The sequence below is a fragment of the Carcharodon carcharias genome, chromosome 12 (genome assembly GCF_017639515.1).
Source record: "Carcharodon carcharias isolate sCarCar2 chromosome 12, sCarCar2.pri, whole genome shotgun sequence".
Lineage (NCBI taxonomy): Eukaryota > Metazoa > Chordata > Chondrichthyes > Lamniformes > Lamnidae > Carcharodon > Carcharodon carcharias.
The window spans coordinates 36,014,095-36,038,673 of record NC_054478.1 but is presented as its reverse complement, the minus strand read 5'-3'; the positions used below and the strand labels follow the sequence as shown (position 1 = coordinate 36,038,673).

The following is a 24,579-nucleotide window of genomic DNA, read 5'->3' as shown; positions in this document are numbered from 1 at the left end:
CTTCTAGACTTGACTAATAAGTAGATTCATTTCTCACTTCTCTCCATCTGTGCTGTACCCAAACGGTTTGTGTGTGTGTGTGTGTGAATAAGAGAGAAGGCGCTGCTCAGGTCTGTTTTTTGGATCTGTACTGCGGACCTGATAAGTACTATTCAACCCAAGTTTAAAAATTCTTACTTGAATTCTCTCCGCATTTTATGAATTGCTCCCTCCTATTGGGCGGGATTTCGCTCAGTCTTACGACATTCACTAGGGTCTCCACGAAACAAGATACTGCAGTCGGCACGGATCAGAATCAAGGTATGTTTTCTTTTACAACTGATGGCTTAAACGATCCACAATAAATGCACATGCCCCAGGTGGATCATTTCCGATTTACAGCCCGGCTAGCTTTGAGCAGCTTCGGGTTGGTTCAGAATGAACCACTTCAGTGTTGTAAAATGTACAGTTTCGAATTTGATACCCAGGGTAATTAGGACCCCTGCCTTCTTAAGGAGGTTCAATGTTCTCTCTGAGTTCCGCCAATTTGTAGAGCCATTGGCGATTCTAACATTTCTAATCGTGCTGAATTTTGACTTGTCCGACCCGTTCAGGAGACGATAATTCTGCTTTCTTACAGCAGAGTGGAAGGAGCTTGAAACCTCTGAATTAAAATGGTCTACATGAACACGCAAAACAAGTTTACATCCAAATCCCATAGGTGCCTAATAGTGTCAGGGAGAGCTCAAAGGCACAGTGCAAGAAACCAACCTTAAATTGACTATGGAAGGAAGGGACAGCAGGCAGTCCCCAGGGCGGGAACGGTGACTGGAGCGCCAGCTTTTGGACATGTGTGCTTAATATGCAAATACAGCAACGGGTTTGGGCAGATACAACCTCACCTGTCAGTTTAGGTTTTTTTTAAAGTCTAGAGGAGCTTTTGTTTCATTTGGAGCAAAGGGATGCGAAGCACGTCAGCTTTCGCCTTACTCTGCATGTAGAGCCACTTTAAACCTTGAGGGAAATCTAGGTGTTTTTTTTAAGGGGGGCGGGGGGTGTCACGATCGTTTGTGATACAATTGTTCAAGTGCATGGATCGATCAATCACCATTCAATGTGGTAAGTGAGGTTTGCTTTGACTCGTTACAGCCGGTGTGTATTTACAAGGCAAGGCGATGGATTGGAATTTATATTTTTAGGCTTGAAATTAAATCCGATTGCATTAACCTGCATATGTATATATGTTTTATGTTTCCTGTTATGTAAAGGAGAAAGCTTTTTTTGTGGTAATGTTTGTTCTTTAGCGCTCGGCACGAATTCTAGCCAGACTGCCATATTTGCGTCCGTCTTAAAACTCCTGAGAGTCGGTGGTTGTTTGGTAAGGGGAGGGCGCTGGCGCTGGCACTGGCGCTGGCGCTGGGCAGTGCTTAGCCCAGTGTAAGCACTTGTTGAATTTGAACCGATTTTCCGACCTATTTTAGGGATTATAAGGAACAGAAGCAGAAAACTCTGGGAAGACACAGCGGATCTGTCAGCAGATCACACCGTCACTTTTTTGGTGATTTGGCCTGGGCGGATATTTTTGTGTTGCTTTTCGGCTCTGAGCTTCCCCCAACGTTTCTTCATGTCGGCTGGCCCGTTTCGAAACTCGGGACTGGAAAAATCAACTCCAAGGTTGAGAGTGGAAGGACTTTTCCTCTCTTTGTACACTGTATGTGCCGGAGGAGTTGATGCCTATCTCTCCCTGCCTCCTTTCAATTTCGTCAGAAACCACCTTTTTGACTTGACCTTCCCTTAACTTTCTGAAAGTTTATTTTTTTTTGGTTTGGTGTCTATTCTTCCTGCTGCTTCCTCCTCAAATGCCTTGGGATGCCTAACGTTGGAAGAGCTCTGCAGAGGCTCGGTGGTGGGGTTAATGTTTCAGATCCAGCTTGGAAGAGTTATATTTCAGTTAGTGATGAAAGAGCTGGGGTGAATGCTTGGATTGTATCAGGTTTGAGGGGACAACCAAATAATTAAAAAAAAAGTTGGATGAATGATTAGTAAAAAGGTCGAGGAGCAAAACACAAGAAAGATTAAGAAACAATCAGAGTTAACCAAATGTTGAAACTGGTGTTTGCTCAGTTGCTACAAAAATATAATGGAGAAGGTGCCAGTTGATGGAAGGATTGATATAAAATGGAAGGTGGGTAGATAATTCTGATTTAGGATGATGAGGAAATGAGAATAAACCTTGAATCTTTCTTTGGGAGATCAGTGAGTTGGATTGGATCTGTGGTAAGGTAGATTGTGCCTGGTCCATGGAGGGAATGATGAATTGCATGGTATTGCTTCATGCTTAGGGCACATTGAACACATATGTTCATGCGCCAAATAAGGAAAATAAATAATGAGCATGTTTCATATCCTTAGGATATCGCAAAGTGAAGTACAAGTGTAATGTGACAGTCAATGTTTGCACATCAATGTTCCACAAACAGCAATAAGTAGGTTTATTGGTGTTGGTTGAGGGATAAATATTGGCCAGGACATTGGGAGAACCTTTTTGCTGTTCTTTAAATGGTGTCATGGATCTTTTTTTACTCAAAAATATACTTTATTCATAAAATTTGTATGAATGCATTATGAAACATTTCAACTAGAAAATTACAGATAGTGCAACAAGATTTGACTTGTCTCCATACAGCATGTTCCTCTCTGAGGTACCTCTATACAATTGCAATTTCTCCTCATATTTACAGTATACTTGCCATGTCAGGTATATAGCCCAAGGAGTTTGCCTGAGGGCAAAAAAAAGGTCAAATTGAAAAATTACAGAAAGTGGAATAGAATTCAACTTTTCTCCATACAGCATGTTCCTCTCTGAGGTGCCTCAATACAATTTCAGTATTCTTGATATTTACAATGTACATTCTGTGCATACAGCCCGAAGGGTTCTACAAATTTTCCAGCCCTTCAGTGTACTATGGTTGAAAGGGCTTAGACAGTGACTGTACCACTCTGTGTCTCTGTGGTGGCTGCCTCAAGCTCTAGTGCGTCCCTGAGCACGTAGTCCTGGACCTTGGAATGTGCCAGTCTGCAACACACGATTGAGGACAGCCCTTTGCACTGGAAGATCAGCAAGCTTCAGGCAGACCAAACGGCATCTTTCAACGAGTTGATGATTCTGCAGCTGCAGTTGATGCTTATCTCGGTGTGTGTGTCTGCGAATAGCCCATATAGGACAGAGTGCTGCGTCACAGAGATGCTCGGGATGAACCTCAACAAAAATCACTGCATCTATCTCCATATCTTCTTTTCAAAGGCACATTCCAGAAGGAGGTGAACAATGGTCCGTCCCCCACCAGAGCCGCCTTGAGGGCAACATATGGGGGGGGGCGTGAGACTCCAACCATGTAGGAAGGATCTGACAGGGAGGACCTTTCTTACTACCAGACAAGCTATGTCTTGGTGCTTGTTTGAAAGTTATGTTGACGAGGCATTCTGCCAATTTACCCTGACAGGCTGTTCAGGGAACCATCTGACATGAGCTACCATCCCCTTTTCCTGCAAGGCCTCGAGGATGTTACATGTGGACCATTGCCTTTTGGACTTTTGGTCAAAGATGTTTTTCTGTATAAATTTTTCCACGAGGGATAGATGGTACAGCATGGTCCAACTGCTTAGGTCATTCCATGGCAACATGGCCAGACCCATCTTTCGCAACACCGGGGCTGTGATTTAGTGTCTGATCTGAAAACTACAGCTGTGGCATTGCAGCACTCAGTGCTACACTGAAGTGTGAACCGAGATTATGTGCTCATTTGCTGGAGTGGGGCTTGCATCTATGACTTTATGACTAAGATGGGGCAAATGCCATGAGTTACTGCTGATCAATAAGGGCCACATGCATCTATGTGAGTGTAACTTTATTATGCCAGCTGTTTAAAATGCAGCATTAAAACATATTTTGTATGTTGATCAACTGCATTTGAAAGGGATCCTGAGCGTTTCTTTGAATCCATCACAAATGAATAAAAACTGCTTTTTGCTCTGCTTTTTGCAAAATTTCTTTATTGATTGGGTTTAGGCAATCATAACTCAGTTCCTATAGCATGCAGCCCTGCAATACGAAACGATGCAAAATTTCATACAAATTAACAATCTCACAGAGAGAGACAGTAAGGAGGATTAGTTTGTGCACAAAATTGGGGAAAACTCACACTAATGTAAGCAGATGTAGTTTTCACAAGATGGGGTTCAGGCATATTGTTGGTGTAGTGCTATGCTTTATAGCCAGCACTCCTTTGACCTGTGGGTGTGGGATGTTGACTTTGGTACCAAAAGTGGAAGATTGTCCATTCCACTGTTCCAGCCTTCCTGTGATAACCCCAGTTACTAAACATCTTTTGTTAAAAGTTTGATTGGAAAAATTGAGTGAATGCAAACTTACTTAATTACATCTCAGTGTTGAAGCATCATTATCCATTTCTGTTACCAGGATATAGTACCTTCATGGTGTGTAACATGAATCTGAAGAGTAGGATTCAATAAATGAGAGAGATTATAAATTGAGAACAGTGCCCATTTACTTTTGTTTCAGGCAATAAGCCAGACAATAAAATTGACATTCAGGTGTGTAATGTGTATTGAACACTTGCCCACAGGGCATATGTTAGAAATACTAGAAATTTTAGAATAGTCTGAGAGTCCTACAAATCTTTTGTACTGTGCTTTGTCACCTGCAGTCAACAGATGAGAGTTCCATCAGCAGTGAGTGATTTGCTTGTAAGTGGGAACCAAGACAATATGCACATCAACTTACTGTAATTTTTTAGTAGAAATAATCTCTGGTGAGTTGCCATTGGTAAACCTTACCCTGGGCATTCACTTGTAGCTGAGAGATCAGGATAGATGATCTAATTCAAATGCAGTCTTGCTGGCATGCATTTGCGGGCAATTTAGCAACAGCACTGTATCTGATTGTGACTTTCCTGGCAGCTTTCTTTAGCAGTATGATTGCCTTTTGGAGTTGAGGGGATTGGGTCTTTGTCCATCATCCTGTGATACCAGTTGCTACTGCTCAGCATGCGGTGGCACTGCAGAGTGCAATCATAGTATTTGATTCTGCAATAGGAATGGAACAAAAGGCTGGTGATTCACTTGACTTTTGACTGTGCATCACATCTCACTTCATCCCACCATTAGTGGCAGAACCTTCATCTACCTTGGCCCCATTCTTTGTCTCTCCACTTCTCTCTTTAAGAAACTTTTCAAAGCCCTTCTTTCCAATCCAGCTCACTGTCTTATATGTTCTTCTGAAATTTCGATGTTGGCAAGGCTGCATTTATTGCCATTCCTAGTTTTCCTGAAAAGGTGGTAGCGGGTCTTCTCTTGAACCACTGCAATCCTTGTGCTGATGATCTTCTCACAATAGTGATAGGTACAGAATTTCAGGAAAAATACCCAGTGATGATGAAGGAACAGAATTACTCTAAGGATTTGGACACTGTGCATGGAGAAAAAGTTGGAGGCAATAGTGTTCCCACACCATTTCTGCTCTTCAACTTCATCATCATGATAAAGTTTTAGTGGCGGGAGAAGTTCTCAAAGTACCCTTGGTGTGGTGCAGCCTTTAAATTGTACATCCTGCAGCCTCAGTATCTTAGTAATGGGAGATGGGAATATTGACTCCTGTGACAGTCAAGTGAACTGCTCTGGATATTGCTGAGTTTCTAGAATGTTTCAGCTGTCCAGGTCAATGTGATAAGGACTAGGGCTGAGTGGTTCTGGGAATACCCCATCTGGGTAAGTATCCCATCACATGAGCCTTTTTATAGTGGACCGGCTTTGAGGGATCAGGAAGTGAGTATGCCGTTCCTGTCCTGATGTTGTGGCTGCGGTGTTGACATGGCTTATCCAATTAATCCTCTGGTTAATGGTGACCTGAACATCTTGATTGCTGTTGGCTTGATGTTATTTGGTGCCACTGAAGATGGGAGGAAATGCCTGGGTTTTCTCTTGTTCAAGATAATCGTTACCTGGCATGTATAAGCCCAAGCCTGAATGTTGTTCAGATCTCACTATTGGCAGGCATGGACTGCTGCATTAGTGGGGTAGTTGTCAGCGAACTACCTGTTGTAATAAGCCTTGCCAGCACTAGAAGGGAAGTGTGTCATGTGATCCAATCTCAGTTTCACTTTGGCCTGTGAGCAGAACACAGCGCAAACAGCTCTGCTGCTGATGTCTTCAAGCATTCCTCCCATGTATATATATTTTCATGTGCCTAGTTTAAATAAATGAGCCCACAATATGTTTACACAAACCCTTATGATTGAGTGGTGCCTTTATATCATTATAACAATACAACACAATAAGACCATAAGACGTAGGAGCAGAAGTAGGTCATTCAGCCCATCGAATCTGCTCCGCCATTTAATGAGATCATAGCTGATCTGATAATCCTCAATTCCACTTTCCTGCCTTTTCCACATAACCCTTGATTCCCTTACTGATTAAAAATCTGTCTATCTCAGTTTTGAATATACTTAACGACCCAGCCTCTACAACCCTCTGTGGTAAAGAATTCCACAAATTGACTACCCTCTGAGAGAAGAAATTCCTCCTCATCTCTGTTTTAAATGGGCGCCCCCTTACTCTGAGATTATGCCCTTTGGTCCTAGACTCTCCCACAAGGGGAAACAATGTTTCAGCATCTGCCCTGTCAAGCCCCATAAGAATCTTATATGTTCAATAAGGTCACCTCTCATTTTTCTAAACTCCAATGAGTACAGGCCCAACCTCTCCTCATAAGAAAATCCCTCCATACCCGGGATCAACCTAGTGAAGCTTCTCTGGACTGCCCCCAATGCCAGTATATCTTTCCTTAGATAAGGGGACCAAAATTCTTCACAGTATTCTAGGTGTGGGCTAACTAGTGCCTTGTATAGTTTTAGCAAGACTTCCCTATTTTTATACTCCATTCCCTTTGAAAAAAGGGCCAATATTCTATTTACCTTCGCTATTACCTGCTGAACTTATGTTAGTTTTTTTGATTCATGCGCAAGGACTTCCAAATCCCTCCGTGCCAAATCCCTCCGTGCCAAATCCCTCCGTGCTGCAGCCTTCTGCAGTCTTTCTCCATTTACATAATATTCAGCTCCTCTATTCTTCCTGTCAAAGTGCGTAACCTCACATTTTCCCACATTATATTCTATCTGCCAAGTTTTTGCCCTCTCACTTAACCCGTCTATATCCCTCTGTAGACTCCTTGTGTCATCCTCACCACTTGCCTTCCTCCCTTGATGGGTCGATCAATAATGAAGTAACTGAAGATGGTTGGGCCAAGAATTCCTCCTCAAGGAACTCCCAGAGCAAGGTCTAAGGGCTGTGGTCATTGGTCTCTCTCTCTCAACCATCTCCTGTACTTTTTGTGTCTGGTGTGATTCCAGTCACAAGACACATTTCCCTTTAACACCATTTACCTTAATATGGCTTGGGCTCCTTGCTGCCCTGATGTTAAGGGTAGCCACTCTCACCTCTCTAGAATTCAGCTCTTGCTTATGTGTCTGGATCAAATTTTCTAATGATTCTAGAGCTGAGAGATTCTGATTGAACATGAATTGAGTGCTGGTGAGCAGGTTACTGGCAATTATGTGTTACTTAATGACACTATTAATGACTCCATGCATCACTTTGATAATGATTCCAAGAAGGCTCATGTGGTGGGCGTAATTGGCCAGGTTAGATTTATCCTGTTTTTGTGAATAGGACCTACTTGGGCAATATTCCACATTGTTGGGTAGATGCCAATGTCATAGCTACAGTACAACAGCTTGCTTAGGAAAGTGGTTAGCTCTGGTGCACGGATCTCCAACAATATATGGCCATCCTTTCCACCGTCCTTTTAATAACATCCAGCTCTATGCCTCCAGCCACATTCTGTGTTCTTATAGTGCACAGCACCATCATTGACAGAGCCTTCAGTTAGCATACCTCCTCATTCTGGAAGTCTCTTTCTAAATCCCTCCATCTACATCTTTCCACCTTCAGCAACCAGCTCCAAACCTGTCTTTGCCCACTTCTTCAGTTACCTCCTGTAACACATTCCTGTCGCCTGTTGAATGTCTGAAGCCACCACACAAGCATCTTTTGAGGTCTTAATTCACTACAGTTGATGTGCAGATGATCAAACATATGGGGCAGAGTTTTTTGTCCAGTGTGCGGGCGCGCGCGCTCGACCCGAACGGGAGTGAAAGAGTGCGCGATAACGTTGGCCAAGCATCCCGATGTCATCGTGCGCTCACGCGATAACGTTGGCCAAGCATCCCGATATCATCGTGCGCTCTCGCGATAAAGTTGGCCAAGCATCCCGATGTCATTGTGCGCTCTCGCGATCTTTCGGTCGGCCGACGTGTGTGAGAGGAGGCAGCGTGTCAGCTGACAATTAAGAGGCCTATTAAGGTTCCTAAGCAATTAATTAAGTTGCATTTTTCGCTGCTGACTGAACTGTTTGGTTGGCGGGTGATGAATAGGCCAGTTAGCCTTTGCATTTTTAACCAAACCTTATCCACAATGGTTACTGAAAAAAAACACTAAAAAAATTTTAATGCCTTTTTTACATGTTCCTCTTCATGTGACTGAGTCACATGTGGGGACATGTTTATATCATTTGTAAAAAGTTTATTTTTGTATTTAAAATTCTTCAGCTCCCTGTGGCAGCTTTGTGCCTTGAGGAAGCTTTCAGTGCGAGCTCCCTCGCGTATGCGCACAATTCAGTGTTCGCGCTCCTCTCACCCCCACCCCAGCAGCGCTGAGGCTCTTGGCGCGCGTTTCACACTGTCTGGTTGGCCGTCAATTGGCCAGCCAGCATGAAACTGCGGTCGGAGCCCGATCGCGGTTGGCAGCCAGTCTCGCGGCTGTTCCTGGGCCTGCCCGCTGCTCCCTCCCGATGAGGGGGAAATCCTGTCCATGGTTCCCAGAAAAAAATCAAGGCAAGTTCCAAGGATAGTCTTGGTAATGATCTGTGTTTGCAGCTTGGCAGAAGTGGCTGCTGAAGATACTGCCATATGTTGAGGGAAGAGAGGTTAAGGGGATGCATCTAGTTGAAGGTTTTTGGGAGAGGAATGAACGCTGGCCTTTTGTTCAATAATGGAGCATCACAACCCGGAAGCACCCAGCTTGCAAATTCCTAGCAGGCAGGTTAGCTGTTCTTCAGTGTTGAATCTAGTGGCAGAATTCATTTTAAATTCACATTGGAATTGATGTACCACTTGTAAACAACATGATTATTTCGGATCTGCTCACGAAAAGCCAAAAGGCCTTTGATAAGAAACCGCACGGTACACTCATGATCAAGGTCAGGACATGCAGTGTCAGGGGACAAGCAACAGAATGGATAGCAAAAACAAAAACAGAATTAGCTGGAAAAACTCAGCAGGTCTGGCAGCATCGGCGGGAAGAACAAAGTTGATGTTTCGAGTCCTCATGACCCTTCAACAGAACTAAGTAAAAAGAGGAGAGGGGTGAAATATAAGCTGGTTTGAGGTGGCGGGGGGGTGCGGGTGCGCGGTGGGGGGGGGTGGTGATGTGGTTGTAGGGACAAGCAAGCAGTGATAGGAGCAGATAATCAAAAGATGTCACAGACAAAAGAACAAAGATGTGTTGAAGGTGGTGATATTATCTAAAAGAATGTGCTAATTAAGAATGGATGGCAGGACACACAAGGTACAGCTCTAGTGGGGGTGGGGTGGAATAAGACTAAAAGGGCATAAAAGGTATAGATTTAAAATAATGGAAATAGGTGGGAAAAGAAAAATCTATATAAATTATTGGAAAAAACAAAAGGGAGGGGGATAAAACGGAAAGGGGGTGGGGATGGAGGGGGGAGTTCAAGATCTAAAGTTGTGGAACTCAATATTCAGTCCGGAAGGCTGTAAAGTGCCTAGCCAGAAGTTGAGGTGCTGTTCCTCCAGTTTGCGTTGGGCTTTACTGGAATAACGCAGCAAGCCAAGGACAGACATGTGGGCAAGAGAGCAGGGTGGAGTGTTAAAATGGCAAGCGAGACAGGGAGGTTTGGGTCTTTCTTGCAGACAGACTGCAGGTGTTCTGCAAAGTGGTCCCCCAGTCTGCGTTTGGTCTCTCCAATGTAGAGGAGACCGCATTGGGAGCAACGAATGCAGTAGACTAAGTTGGGGGAAATACAAGTGAAATACTGGTTCACTTGAAAGGAGTGTTTGGGCCCTTAGACGTGCGGAAAGAGGAAGTGAAGGGGCAGGTGTTGCATCTTTTGCGTGGGCATGGGGTGGTGCCATAGGAGGGGGTTGAGGAGTAGGGGGTGATGGAGGAATGGACCAGGGTGTCCTGGAGGGAATGATCCCTACGGAATGCCGCGGGGGGCGGTGGTGGTGAAGGGAAGATGTGTTTGGTGGTGACATCAAGCTGGAGTTGACGGAAATGGAGGAGAATGATCCTTGATCCTTTGAATGCAGAGGCAGGTGGGGTGATAAGTGAGGACAAGGGGGGCCCTATCATGTTTCTGGGAGGGAGGAGAAGGTGTGAGGGCGGATGCACGGGAGATGGGCCAGACACGGTTGAGGGCCCTGTCAAACACCGTGGGTGGAAAACCTCAGTTAAGGAAGAAGGAGGACATGTCAGAGGAACTATTTTTGAAGGTAGCATCATCAGAACAGATGCGACAGAGGAGAAGGAACTGAGAGAATGGGATGGAGTCCTTACAGGAAGCAGGGTGTGAGGAGCTATAGTCGAGGTAGCTGTGGGAGTCGAAGAATGGATAGCAAGCTGGTTACAAAACTGAAAACAGAAAATAGTGGGTTAAGAGCAGCCATTCAGAAAGGCAAATGTGGGAAGTGATCTTCTACAGGGATCAGTACAGGGATCAGTACTGGGATCACTGCTCCTCACAATTTATGTTAGTGACTTGGAATCAGAAGTACAACTTCAAGATTTGCAGATTACACCATATTGAGTGTATAGCTAATACAAAGGAAGGTTGACAAAATACAGGAAGACATTAACAAACTTGCAGATAGGTAATTGGCAAATTCATTTCAATATAGATAAGAGTGAGGTGGTGCATTCTGGTAGGATGAATAAAGAGGCCACAAACTGCTGGGATAATAAGAGTAAATGAAGTAGAGGAGCAAAGGGTTCTTGCGGTACAGATACACAAATGACTAAAAGTAGTGACATAGGTTAATAGGATCATTTTAAAACAAAACAAACTAAGCACTGGGCTTTATTTCTAGAGAATTAGAATTAAAAAGCAGGAAAATCATGTTAAACTTGTAGACCATACTTGAAATATTGCATACAGTTCTAGTCTCCAAATTATAAAAAGGCTATAGAGGCATTGGAGGAAATTGCATGTAAGATTTACAAGGATTACCAGAACTGGGGGGTTATATTTATCAGGAAAGACTGAACAGGCTGGGCCTCTTTTCTCTAAGAAAGAGAAGCTGAGAGATGACCTGATAAGAGGATTTTAAAATGATGAAGAGGCTTGATTTGGTGGACGTAGACAAAACATTTACACTTGTAGAGGATTTAAAGATTTCTTCTTTAATTCCCTGCCTGACGGCAAGTCCTCGGTGATTATTCAACAAACTGTGGCAAAGTGCTCTGATCCCTACTACAGGTAGGGTGAAGAGGCAAGCCCTGAATTTACCTCAACCAGAATGGGGTGTTAATCTGATCCACACAGTAGCTAACAGGTCCCCATTCAAAAATTAGGTGCCATAAATATCAGATAGGAAATAATAAATTTCGTAGGAAATTCAGGAATGATTAGAAGTATGGAATGTACCACCATAAGGAGGAGTTAAAATAAATGACATCAATGCAGTTAAGAGGAATCTAGGTAAGCACATGAGGGAGAAAAGGGTACAAGGGTATGCTGACAGGGTTAGATGTAAAGGGGTGGGAGGAGGCTCATGTGCAGCATAAATACTGGCGTAGACTAGTTGGGCTGAATGGCTTATTTCTATGCTGTTGATTTGATATAACTATGGCTGAAACACTATCAGGGCTTATAGCCTTTTTTGCGATCAGTGCAATCAACCTCTTCTTGGTGTCATATTCCTTAATATCAAATTGGCTGGACATTGCCATCTATGATGGTGAAGATGTCTAGTAGGATCATCCACTTGGCAAATGCTTCATCCTTGTTTTTTGCACTCATGCTGGGCTCCACGATGATTATGGTAATGTTCATGGTGCTGTCTCCGCCAGCTACTTACAGGACTGTCCATTTACCATGCTTGACTGGATGTGAATGGGCTAGTAATAGACATTCATTCTAATCTATTGCTTGTGGCACCTTTTTAGCTTTTTTACCTGTTGCTTTTGGTGTTCAGCATGTGGTTAGTCATGTGTAGTAGTTTCACTAGTTTGTAATTTCATTCTAAGGTAAGCCCAGCTGCTCCTGACATGCCTATCTACACTTTGTATTGAACCAAAGCTGGTCTCCCAGCTCTGTCTAATCTCTAGCGCTATGACTGTTTCCAATTTATTATCTATTTCTAAGTGGGATACACCTTGGAATTAAAAGAAATGCTGAAAGCACCATATAAATGCATGTTACTCTAAATCCAACCCCATTCAGCAAGCTTCCATTATAGTTAACCCTTGTTTAAACAATAATTGAGTCTCCAGGTTTTACCATTAACTGCTTCTTGTCAATTCTATTACAGCATATATTTGTTCAAGCAATGAAGCTTAGCCACTGGTTAATGGTTAGCCATTTAACAAGTTGTTTCTGAAAAAAAGAACCTCAACTGCTACTCACTTGATCACTGAACCTCTAAGTATCCAGGCCATTTACACAGAGTTATTTTTTCTCTATTCTATCAGCATTTGACCTGTAATCACTACATTCAGAGTTCCTGTCATCTGACAAATAAGTCTTGCTTGCAAGCACAATTACATGTTTTATTTTTCATTGAGAGAAAAGTGAAAGACTTGCTGTAATTGGCACTAGTATTAATACATCGATGCCTTGATGACAACATGCCTCACAACTGTTAAGTGATTAGAAGAAAGAAAGGACGTTCTGTTTATCATATCCTGAGGTCATTACGTTTGAAGTGTTGTCGATATTGTTATAAGGATGATAGCCAATCTGTGCACAGCAAGATCCAATAAACAGCAAATGAACTGTGTAAGTCAGTCAATATTCTTTACACTCTTGGCCAGAACATCAGGAGAACTCTGTTCCTCTGGAAACAGTGTCTTGATTGACAAATAACGCCACAACTCACAACAAATAGCAACCCACTTGAATAAGCAGACAGGCTCTCGATTTAATATCCCTTCTCAAAGACAGTATCTTTGGCAGTACCTCGGTACTGTAGACTGGATTTTACAGCTCCCAGCCAGCATATTTGAAGGCAAGAGGGCTCATAAGTTAAAGTGGGTGGCCTTTCCACTGCCTTTCTACCCAATGCCAACCTGTCTACCATATTACAGTGAGTGGGAGAAGGCGTCAGGAAGCCCATCCACCCTTAGGCCTGTTCAGGACCTTAAGGGGCCAATTAAGGGCCTCATTCCGTCCCTGCTGCTATTTTACATGTGGCAAGGGAAGATGGAGGCAAGGCAGATAGCCCGGCACTCTGAGGGCTGCTGTTGGGCAGGAAATTGGGGGGCTAACGCCTTTTGGAGGGAATCCACTGTGGGCCCCCCCCCCCCCCCTCAATCACCCCATTCCCCCAACCCCTTGGTCAGCTCCAGCAGTCTTCTTCCTTGGGCTTGTCATCCCAGCAGTGACCACCGCCCAATTCTGACATTGTTGGAACTACAGAGCTGCTGGCCAATCAGACTGGCTGGCAGTTCTCTAGGGCGGGACTTCCTCCCAGATGGAAGTAGAAGTCCAACTCTGAAACAGTTAAGGCTACTTTCAGTGTATATCCCTGCAGGGCTGCTGAGTTTCGGGTGGGTGGGCTGATGACTGACTTTTCAGTCAGGGGACAGGGAATATGGCATCAGGTAAAACTCAGCCCCATGTGCAACTCCTGGCCTTGGTAAGGAATGATGAGAGTGTCACCAAATGAGCCAAGCTGACACTTGGGCTCTTACAGATGTGAACCTAACATCTTTGGATAGCCAATGCTGTTTCCTGCTGGCATTTGCACTCTTTCAGGAATAGTAGATGATTTATAAGCCAGTTTGGCTGAAGAAAGTAATGCTTAACATTAACTTAATGCTATTAATCTTTGTCAGAAGGGGCATAATAGGGCAACTCAAAGACTGGAGCCATGACTTGACTACTTGTTGAGCATTCTAATGCCTCTGTGTTATAACTAATCGAGAACAAATTAGAAAGAATAGTTTCTTCTGTTCTTAAAACTTTTGATGTTTGGTTTGCATTTTAGAAAATTCCGGACACTCTGCTCAAAAACTGGGCAGGTTGTCATCACACCTGAGCCAGTCATCAATGCTGGTTGTTTGGAGAATTGAGTAACAATAGAAGTGCAAGTAAGAGGCATAATGAGACTCTTAGTTGGAAATCATTGTATGAGAATAAATTTATGGACAAAAATGTACTTTCTAGGATGAGGGGATGTGAAGTTAGAAAGAGAGTTAAAAGCCGTCAACAGGAATATCAGAAAATAGGAATATGTTTGGAATATCAGAAAATAGATACAATCCTTCAACTAAAATCCTATCTTGGGAGAAAATTGCAGCTTTGTTCAAAACATAGCTTTAGGCCTTGTCCATTAATTATCATGTCATCTCGGTGAAGTGAAAAATATCTTACATTATTTACTGTTTAATGAAAATGATCTTTGAGCTCACTGGGGTGTCTTTTTCTTAACTTGACAATTGACCTTAATCAGAGATTCTGAAAGGGAACAAAATCTCTCCTTTTAGCATAGAGGTGGAGCCAACTGTTGGTCAGAGAGAGCTGTAGTAGATCGCTGAGAGAGCGATGCCTTAAGCAGACCTACACCTGGTGACGGATAATTCAGGGAAGATCAGAATAAGAATGGATCAGTGCACTTGTTGGAGATTCATTGTGACCCTGACTACAATGCACATTTGTAGTTGGTATATAGTCACAGTGTGACATTTGCTCATTTGGTTAGGACCTTTCTTAATCTCTAGGAAAGATCTGGTGGGGACCAGCAACTGATGGAGCTATGGAAAACCATAGGATTCACTGGACGGAGCTGGATCCGCAATGTGTTACTGATGTTTAATTATCCATGGAAGCTTCAAGCTCAAGCATCCCTCCTACATACATACTTCTCCCTTCATTGATTTACTAACACTGCTTTCGTACAGTCTGGATGTAATTGATCTATCTGTAATAATTTGCATTTTAATGAAGTGATATTTGGAAATTGTTCATTTTAATTATGTAGGACATGAGGCAGGATATGATCCAAAATGCCATAATTTAGTACTGCATTAGTAGCAATCATATGGATTTAATTACAATACCAATGACTCCAGGGATACAAATTTTATTTTACCTTTGGAAATGGAAGATAAAAAAACTCAGCTAATCGTAAAAGTAAAATTAATTCAACTTGAGACTGATTTGAAGTAGGAGATCACCGGGCTAATATCCTGGCTTACGGAACGCATCTGTCTATGATGACAATACGTTAGTGTTAAATGAGGATAGGTTCTTTCTTTTCTTCTTTTTAATTAACCCTTTGATCAATTTCTCACCCTCTCCCCCCCACTCTCCCTGCATCACACATAAACAAACCACATGCAGTTTGTTCTATTTGGACTCTGCCAACACAAGCAAATTCTAGCTGAATAGATCCAACTGATTAGCCTTGGGGAAAAAAAAAACAAAAAAAAACTGAGGTTGCTGGAAATCCAAAACAAAAACAGAAATACCTGGAAAAACTCAGCAAGTCTGGCAGCATCGGCGGAGAAGAACAAAGTTGACGTTTCGAGTCCTCATGACCCTGAAGGGACCCTGAAGGACTCGAAACGTCAACTTTGTTCTTCTCCGAAGATGCTGCCAGACCTGCTGAGTTTTTCCAGGTATTTCTGATTAGCCTTGGGAATTGAACCTTCTTTTTCTAGTGTGGGAACAAGGGCTCTACTATATAAAATAGCCAAGCCACTGGCTAAAGGGAATCCGAATGTGATTTGTGAATGTTTTACCATTTCGTCGTGTACATATTTACATGTATGAGTTAAGAATAGCACAGTGTGTCAGTGACAGACTAACCTAATGGCACACAGCATTATTTTTTGACCTATGGGAACCAAAGTTGAATCCAAATTGATGGGCTGAAAGTTGTTTCTCTATCTGGCTATACAGGGAGTAATTTCAGGCAAACTAGGTTCTGGTGGCCCTGGGCGTACAGCAGGAAATTATGATTTGATTCAGATTTGACAGGCGAATATCGAGGAAATCACGAAGGCAGCTGGCGTGAGGAATGAAAATATTTACACTGATGCTTTTCTGTTGGGGCTAAGGGTACATTTTTGAGACCAATTGGGAAGACATTTTACATTGCTACAGGTTATTTGCTACAATCATGCTACAGGTTATATCTAACCTGACGTGTGGGAGGAATGATGCCTGTTCCCTTTGGAACTGATATCTCTTTATCAGTAAGAGCACACTCTCTTCACCGAATGAAACAATAGTATTGTGCCTAATACCTTCCCAAGTTGAGAATTATGTTTCACTTCTAGTTTCTGACCTGACATTAATTTAGGGTTGGGAGCCCTGTTATTTCTGTATTCAGACTCGAGCTGGTTATGAAGATAGCTGTGGGTAAATTCATTTGAAGCCTATTTGTAAACCTGCAGCTTTACAACCCTATTAACATTACTGCCTCATTGTTGCCCAGCACAGCTGTGTTATGTTTGCCCAGTGCTGTTAAAAGAGCTTTGATTGTGATCTCCATGTAAAATTGAGGGCATCAAATAAAATATATTCCATAGTATCATGACCTTTCGTAATGTTTAACTTTCAGGGTAATTTAAATTTAAGTTTGATTACTTTTCAAACTCACAATAGACAGTGTGGGTATTTCTGTGGATACATTGATGTGAATCATGATTCCTTGGTGTTGATTGTTTCCCACAATGTAAGTTTGAGAATTTGAATTCATTTTAAAGGAAAAAAATCTGTCAATAAAGAGCTGTTGGGCTGTTCTAAAATTCCATCCGGTTCCCTGATGTCTTGAGGAATAAAACTTCCTACCCTTAGTACGATGTGACTCAAAGTTGACTCTTAACTACTCTCTGAAGTGACCGAGCAAGCCTTTCAGGCACAGCGGGTGTACCAAGACACTGTAACAAATACCACAAGAGCTGTAGCAGTTCAAGAAGAAGGCACACTGCCACCTTCCCGAGGGGAACGAAGAATAGGCGATGCATGCCAACTTGGCTAATGATACCCAAGAACAATTTTTTAAAAAAAATTCTCGGATAGAGACACAGAAGCTGACTCTCCAGTTGTATTTCAACTAACAATACAAATATAAACTGGTGCTAGGATTTCATGACTTTTGCAATGAGCACAACAGTTGTTTCACCTCTCTATCACCATCACCAATTGTTTTCCTTCCCCAGATGGTTCACATTCAACTGAAGGACATGCAACGTCTGCCCATTCACCATGTCACCCACCAATGTCCAAAGTCTCAAAAACTTCTGGAAGGAAGAGCTATTTATTTGTATTTCTTGCAACGTAGTACACTGATGACAGTGTGGCTTCCCCTACTTCAGAGAGACCACAGTCAGGTTGCTCTGCAGAAAAGCTACATCTGGTCACAAGTGCAACCCTGAATTCTCGCTGCTTACCATACCAATTTTCCATCCTTCTCTGTCTGTCGTTGTCTTTGGCCCCCTACACTGTTCCAATAAAGCTCACCCCAAGTTTGAGGAACAACACCACATGTTTCTACCAGTTACTTCAAAGTCCTCTGCCCTTATAATTATAGATTTTACCAACTTCAAACCTTAACCACATTTCCTATTTCCTCTCTGGCAGTGGATGCTGACAATGTGGGATGGTTGTGTGCCTGTGTTTCTGGTAATGCGGGAAGAAAATGAGTTGGTGCTAGAATTGGGGCAACATAGTACTGATGGGTGATCCCATGGCGTCGACATATCTTTTCTTCCACTAGACTGTCTGTGGACCCTGGCCCATTTTACCAATTTTCCATGTTCTCAGTATATTTACCTATTCCCCTTTAGTGCTCTCAAATTCTCAGTGCATCATCCATGTCTTTTGTTTAATTGATTTCTTTCATTTTGCCTGCTTTTGCCTCCTGTGTATATCACTTCTGTTCTCATAACCATTTCCCTATCCTCACAATAACATTTGATGTCTGTTCCTGTGTGTATTGTTGATGTGATTTCCACCCCTGCCCCACCCTTGCCTTTCCTTTCTTCTGGCCTGTTTTAAGTACTGTTCATCTGTAAACATATTCCGAGGAAAGAATTGTACCGGAAATGTGAATTAATTTGTGTTTCCCTGACAGGTACGGCCTGACCTGTGCAGTGTTTGCCCAATTTCTGTCTTAGTTTCAAAAAAATATTCAGCCTAGTCCAAGGCAGTGGATTGGATTATTAATTGTTTCCTGGTCTGACAATCTCAAAAATCTAAGTGACATACCTGCTCCTGAGCAAATGCCACTCCCTGTACTGGCTGTCTCAATGCTTGCCCAAAAAAAGGTACAGAGCAGCATAGATGGGACTTTTTCTGATGCTGCTTTATGCTTTTGACCAAAGAAGGGTAATTTTAACTTCTGATTCAGAGCAAGTGCTCACCACCTGCCAATTGTTACAGCCATGAGGTCCGATTCATACACGCAGCTGGTGGTTGCCAAATGGGCGTTTTTGCAGCAGCTCACTGGATGTGATTGGGTGGGAGATTGGATGGCTCCCAAGTTGGGCCTTAAAATTGAATGAGGATCCTATGTTTTGTCATAAGATCAATTAACATATTTGCGACTAGACTGCTGCCGGTAATGGACAGGTACCTGGGCTGCCCATGTAAAGGCCTTGACAAAAATGCTGATGGGTAAATCAGGAACAGCGCACTAAGTTCAACCTCGTGATTTTTGGGGGGGTGGTGGGAGCAACTGCTCTGTACCCACTACATTGAAAATCATGCCATTATGGTTAGACTGAATGGAACTAGGAACACTTGAAGCATCATTTATGTCAGCCTATTCTAGAATAAATGTGGTTTACAAATTTTAAATACACCTGGGAAAACACAGTGTTAAATAACCTGATTTTTTAAATCCCCATGAGTGAATTTAAGTATATTTTACACTAGTAAACTTACATTGTAAACATCCTGCTGCAGCATCACAAAATGCCTTTCTCTTTTCGCCACTATGCCTTAGAAACTGCACAATCACCTGATGTAAATATTAAACTTTGTGGTAAATAAACAAAATTTGGAGAGAGTAGAACACCTTCATTTGTGACCCGTGTCGAGGCTTCATTATCATGACTTGATTTCAAATCGGAGATAGTTGCAGCACCTGGAGACAATGATATATTGCAGATATAATTCAGGTGAAGTAGGCATACACACAAGCCCAACCTTTAATCTTTTCTTTATCAAGGCTGTCCAGTTGTGATTTATGATCCACCCAGGGTGAGCTCTGGTCCTAAGGATATTAGTACCTGCAGCAACCAGTGCTAGTTCCCATGTAAACTGGCTGCAGTACCCATGCAAATAAGGATTAAAATGTAGACTTGGTACTCAGATAGCTTAGCATACATTTGTTTTGATATGCTCCCTGTTAGCTATAGCAAGAACAAGGTAACTTATCTTGTTTGGAGTTAAAGATAGACAGGTGTTGTGAAATGCTTTAATGCTCAGCTAGATTGCCAACACCGGACTGTCAACTTTCTCAAAAGGTTCATTGAGAACAGAAAGCTTCATTGATTTGCACCTTTCTCTCCTTAACCATTAGGATATGCTGCAGTTATTAACTATTTAAATGCCAGATGCTACAACAATACTCACCAAGGATGCAGCCGCAAGACAACTGTATCGTCAGTGGAAAACAGTTTTCCAATGCTCTGATTTTCAGTTAATACTGCACTTGCAGCTTGAGTTCAGTGTTGTGGCTTGACCTGTGCATGAGGAACATTAGAATTAAAAAAAACAACTGCAATATTTATAAGTGTTGGTTTTAAAAATTCTGTAAGCTGATTATTTTGAATGGATGTTAAGAAATTGAGAGCAACTGCTGACTTGTTAAAAATATATTTTTGATACCAACATTCAGGTTGTCCCCTGCCCCTCGTTGTCTGAATTGCTGAGAGTTGCAATCTGAATTGCAACACGTCTTCTTTTGCATATGTGAAACTACGTGGTTGATGTGAGGGGGTGGAATCTTCCGGTCTCACCAGCAGTGGAAGCTAGGCGGGCAGGGAAATTTAATTTGACGGGAAACCAAAAATCAGTTTCCCTATGGTCGGATGAACTTTAGCAATTGGGTTCTTGGGACTTTACAGGCGGGTAAAAGGCGGATTAAGCTTCTCGCCGAACAAGGCCAGGAAGTCCTTTTGCATGTATTAGCATGTCATGCAGGTTCATTAAAAAGGCCACCTCACCGGGATTAAGTTCCCCACCAGTGAGAAATTGGAATGCTCACATTCATGACTGCACACAAGTGGTGTGCGCCTGGCGAAGTAGACTTCTTCTATTATCAATGGTGAGTTGCCGCTGCATTGTCCTCTTTGGGAATGTCTGTAAGTGCCAGCTTATGCTCGAGACCGGGTGGTGACAGTGCAAGTTGTTTGGAGGATGACCAAGGAAGGGTCAGCAGGGAAAGGTAGAGCAGCGGTAGGGCAAAGGTGAAGGGATAGTGCAGGCTGTCCCGGTGCCCTTTAAATATGGTGCCTGGGCTTTCGACCGCATGAGGTAATGACAGGGACGGTTTCTCCCTGCCTGCCCTGCTGTGAGAATCGGCGAGCTCCTCACGGATGCACATGTAATCAGCTGAACAGTGTAAGAGCGTAGGTGGCCAGCCATCCCACCCGCAGTGGAAATCACTCACATTTCCGCACCTGCCACTGAACTTAGACCCCAGAATGGAAGATTTCAGCGAGGAGTGTGCTCCATATTAAGAGGCATGTGGTATCCAACTGCAGCTAGTTCTGACCCATGTTCTTTAACATGGTGTTTCCTGTGAACACAGACCCATTTTTCCCACTTAATTTTCTCCTGATTGCATTGTCGCCTTGTGCAATGAATAAACAATTTGGAGAAAAATACATAGAGTATAATTAATGCCATCTGATGTCTATGCCCCCTCTCCAATTCACCCCTCACAGCTGAATCTATTTCTTTCACGGTGATGTTGCTGCTTTTGATCTCAGGTTAAAATCTTGCTGCTGTAGAGGCAGGAATTTCTATTCTCATGATAGCTCAGCAAGATCAAAAACAAAGCAGCAACAACATAAGAACGGACCCAGCAGCAGTGAAGAGGAGATGATTATCAGCATGAAATAAGGAAAGGGAAGGAAAGTTGGTTGAATTGATAGGCTGGGGGAGGAAGTTATCTCTCTGATCGGTGACACCATGGGAGGCAGGGTTGCAGGAGGAGAAGAAGGGTGTCTATTTTTCCTTGGCTTAAAGGTGTCTGAAGTACTAGAGGTGTACTGAATAGTACCATGGATGCAAACTGTCTGAATTTTAAGAGGAGTTAGGTGTATTGGGCCAAGGATCCACTTTTCTGGCTGCATGGCTTAGTGTTGCCAACAAATCGCCAAGGGCCTGCCTTCGGCCAGAGAACTCAAGAAGAAGCAACAGATGGTCCAAAGGAGGCCTGTGCCCAACTGAATTCCAGTCAAAGACAAATTCGCTCATCATCGCCTGCAGCTTTCTGTTTGCTCTGCCTGGTTAATTTATCACTCCTGTCATGTGCCTTTGTCTTTAAATGTCACAGGTGTGGGACTTTATCAGATGCTTCATGAAAATCCAATTAAATTATTAACTACTGCACAGCCATTAACTAATTTAGGTATCCCTGATTGAATCGCAGTAGATTGATGTGGCGTTACCTATTGCTTATGGGCTCTTATGCTCTAACAATGAATACAGTTAGCTCTTATATGTTTCTTCGAGTAACTGTGTTAAGCTAAATGGTTTACAATTCTGAAGTTTGTGTCACTTCCATTCACAATATTGGGATTATAGTAGCTGTCCTCCAAATCAGCCTCATTTTCTATTGCTCCCACAGACCTTTCCTATTTGCTGAATTCATGGCTATGTCCAATGCCTTGCATTGCTTTGAATTTCCTCATGTGCACATACATTGACCCTAGAATCCCAAACCAGATTGATTGGGTGTTATGACGCAGCAAATGATGTGTGCCAGGCAGATCAAATCCACGAGGGAAACTTGATCACGCAGTCGCAACGGTTTTGCAATTTGTATTTTATTTTGAGATATGTGCCCTGAATTCAGCAGTAATAAGCCCACCAAGACTTGAGATTTTTTTAAAAAACTAAATTAAACATTGATTAACTACAAAGATTTCAGGCACAAACCTAGGTCTACAAATTACTACTATAACCCCTAATTAATCTAGCTTCCAGTTACACCCCCCATTAAGGCAACGGTAAAAAAATAGATTTTAACAGATCCAGGCAAGTCAACACACTATCCTGGACAGCAGAATTCAAAGTGGCTTTTCCCAGCTTCAGTTTCTGTAGACAGCAGGCTTAATGCACAAATACTAGAAGATTTTCAGACTCCTGGTAGATTTTACAATGCCTTCCCTGATACACAGCCTCACTCTCCTTTATACATGTTTTTCCCTTTTAATGTAAATCCCATTTTTCCTGTATGTCTTTGGAACTTTACTTTTCTCATAATATAAATCTTTTCATGGTGCTAATATTATCAGTAACCTTTGGGAAAAATAAACACACTGCCTGGCCTAGCTTCTTTGGCTAGGTGTAAGATCCTACCATCTCTTTGAAATTCAAATTACCCTGATTTATCTAAAAAGACAAATTCTCCTCACCTCACATTCTAAGACTTCAGCCATGTTTACATATTTAGCATTTCAAACCTAGCTTCTTCTGGTGAGTCAAAGCCTCCAGACCAGCTGTCTCCAATTCAATTAAATCTCACACACACACACACACACACACACACACACACCCACAGAGAAAATATCCAAACCCCACTATTAGCCTACCTGGACAATAAATCACAATAATATGAGAATTATTATACTTCCATGATATCAGGTCTAAAATTTACCACGTCTGGTCTTCACTCATGAGAAACTGCTTTCAATTGATTCTATTGGTATATCAGCCAGTTCTTAATATGTTCTCCAACTTGTTTCCACTCTGTTTATGCCCGTGGTCACTAATATTAACCTTTTTTTGCCGATTCTGATCGCTGGCATCCCATTTACTCGTAAGATTGTACTGGAAGAATGCATCAAAAGAAAGAGTACCTCAGCTTTAAATGAGTTGACTGAATGTAAAGAGAGTGTTTTGACTTTTCACAGTTTGAGGTTTTGTGGTTGACCTGCTGACAAGGCAATCAGGGTGAGCACTCAGCCGTTTCAAGCAAGAACTGTATTACAGGAAGCAGGCAATAAAGCACAGCTTTCCTAATTTTCTGGTCCCTCTGCATAAAATTGAAAGGAAAATACTGCCTTATAATGATTTATAGCTCTTTTTAGTGCTTGCCCACTGGCCCCTTGTACCGAGTGGGTACATTTTCCACTGAAATATAATACAGGTTAATCAATAATGAAAAGAATACTCAGGATGTTGCTGACATAAGGCTGTCTCTGGCCAATGAAAATCTCGAGCGAAGAGCTCACTTCTTTGAAAAATTGTTGGGATACAGTCACAATCTGGCAGTGACATTTTCTTTGGCTCCCTGATTGGATGGTTCAGAATTTGAATACCCAAAAAATATTTAATCAAAACGTGCCCATTATCATTTTGATTTTCCATTCATAAGATGCCCAGACTTCTTATAAAAATGACAAGCACCACTGCAGCCCCCAAGGATATTTGAGGTGAGATTTGGAACAAATTGGAACCAATACAAAATTTGGAACAGTTTCCCATAGCTTGTAACTTCTAATGCTACAATACAAACAGAAAATGCTGGTAATATTCAGCAGGTCAGCCGACAATCGTGGAGAGAGAAACAGTGTTAATGGGTGAGATTGTAACTCGTTCAAAACCCTCCCACTTGGGCAGAGTTAAAATCGGAGATTAGGTTGGGGAGGGGGGATCAAAGGTGTTGGGGGTGATATTGGGAGGGGGAGGAGAAGGGAGTATGGGGGCAGGAGGATGTAAAATGGGAGAGAATGCGGCAAGTGGGGAGTTGGGGGGAGGAAGGCGTAAGGGAAGGACTTCGGAAAGGGGAAGGAGTGAATCCAGCAGGATGATGGAGTGAGTCCGGTGGGGGGAGTAAGGGTGGAGGAGGGAGTAAGAGATGGGGGCGCTGTCCAGATGAACATGCGAGGGAAGGGTCTGTGGAGACAATGTCTGCCTCCTGGGGAGTGAACTGAGGGTGGGTGTGGTAAGAGGGAATTGTGATTATGAGAGGGGTGAAAGCGAGCCAGAAGAGTGGGAGGGTGAGGGTGTGAATGTAGTGGTAGAAAGGACGG

General features: G+C 42.7%; 1 protein-coding gene across 4 annotated transcripts in view; it reads left to right on the top strand.

Moving 5' to 3' along the window:
* The first annotated feature begins 270 nt into the window (after positions 1-270).
* lypd6b (LY6/PLAUR domain containing 6B) overlaps positions 271-24,579 on the top strand; it is a 187,709-nt gene continuing 163,400 nt past the window's right edge. For 3 of the 4 annotated variants that reach the window (XM_041200054.1, XM_041200056.1, XM_041200055.1), the window contains exon 1: positions 766-1,098. The gene's annotated coding sequence lies outside the window, so the exon portion shown is untranslated. Of the gene's footprint in view, positions 301-765; positions 1,099-24,579 lie in introns of those variants that run through there. The other variant, XM_041200059.1, reaches the window with a different exon arrangement.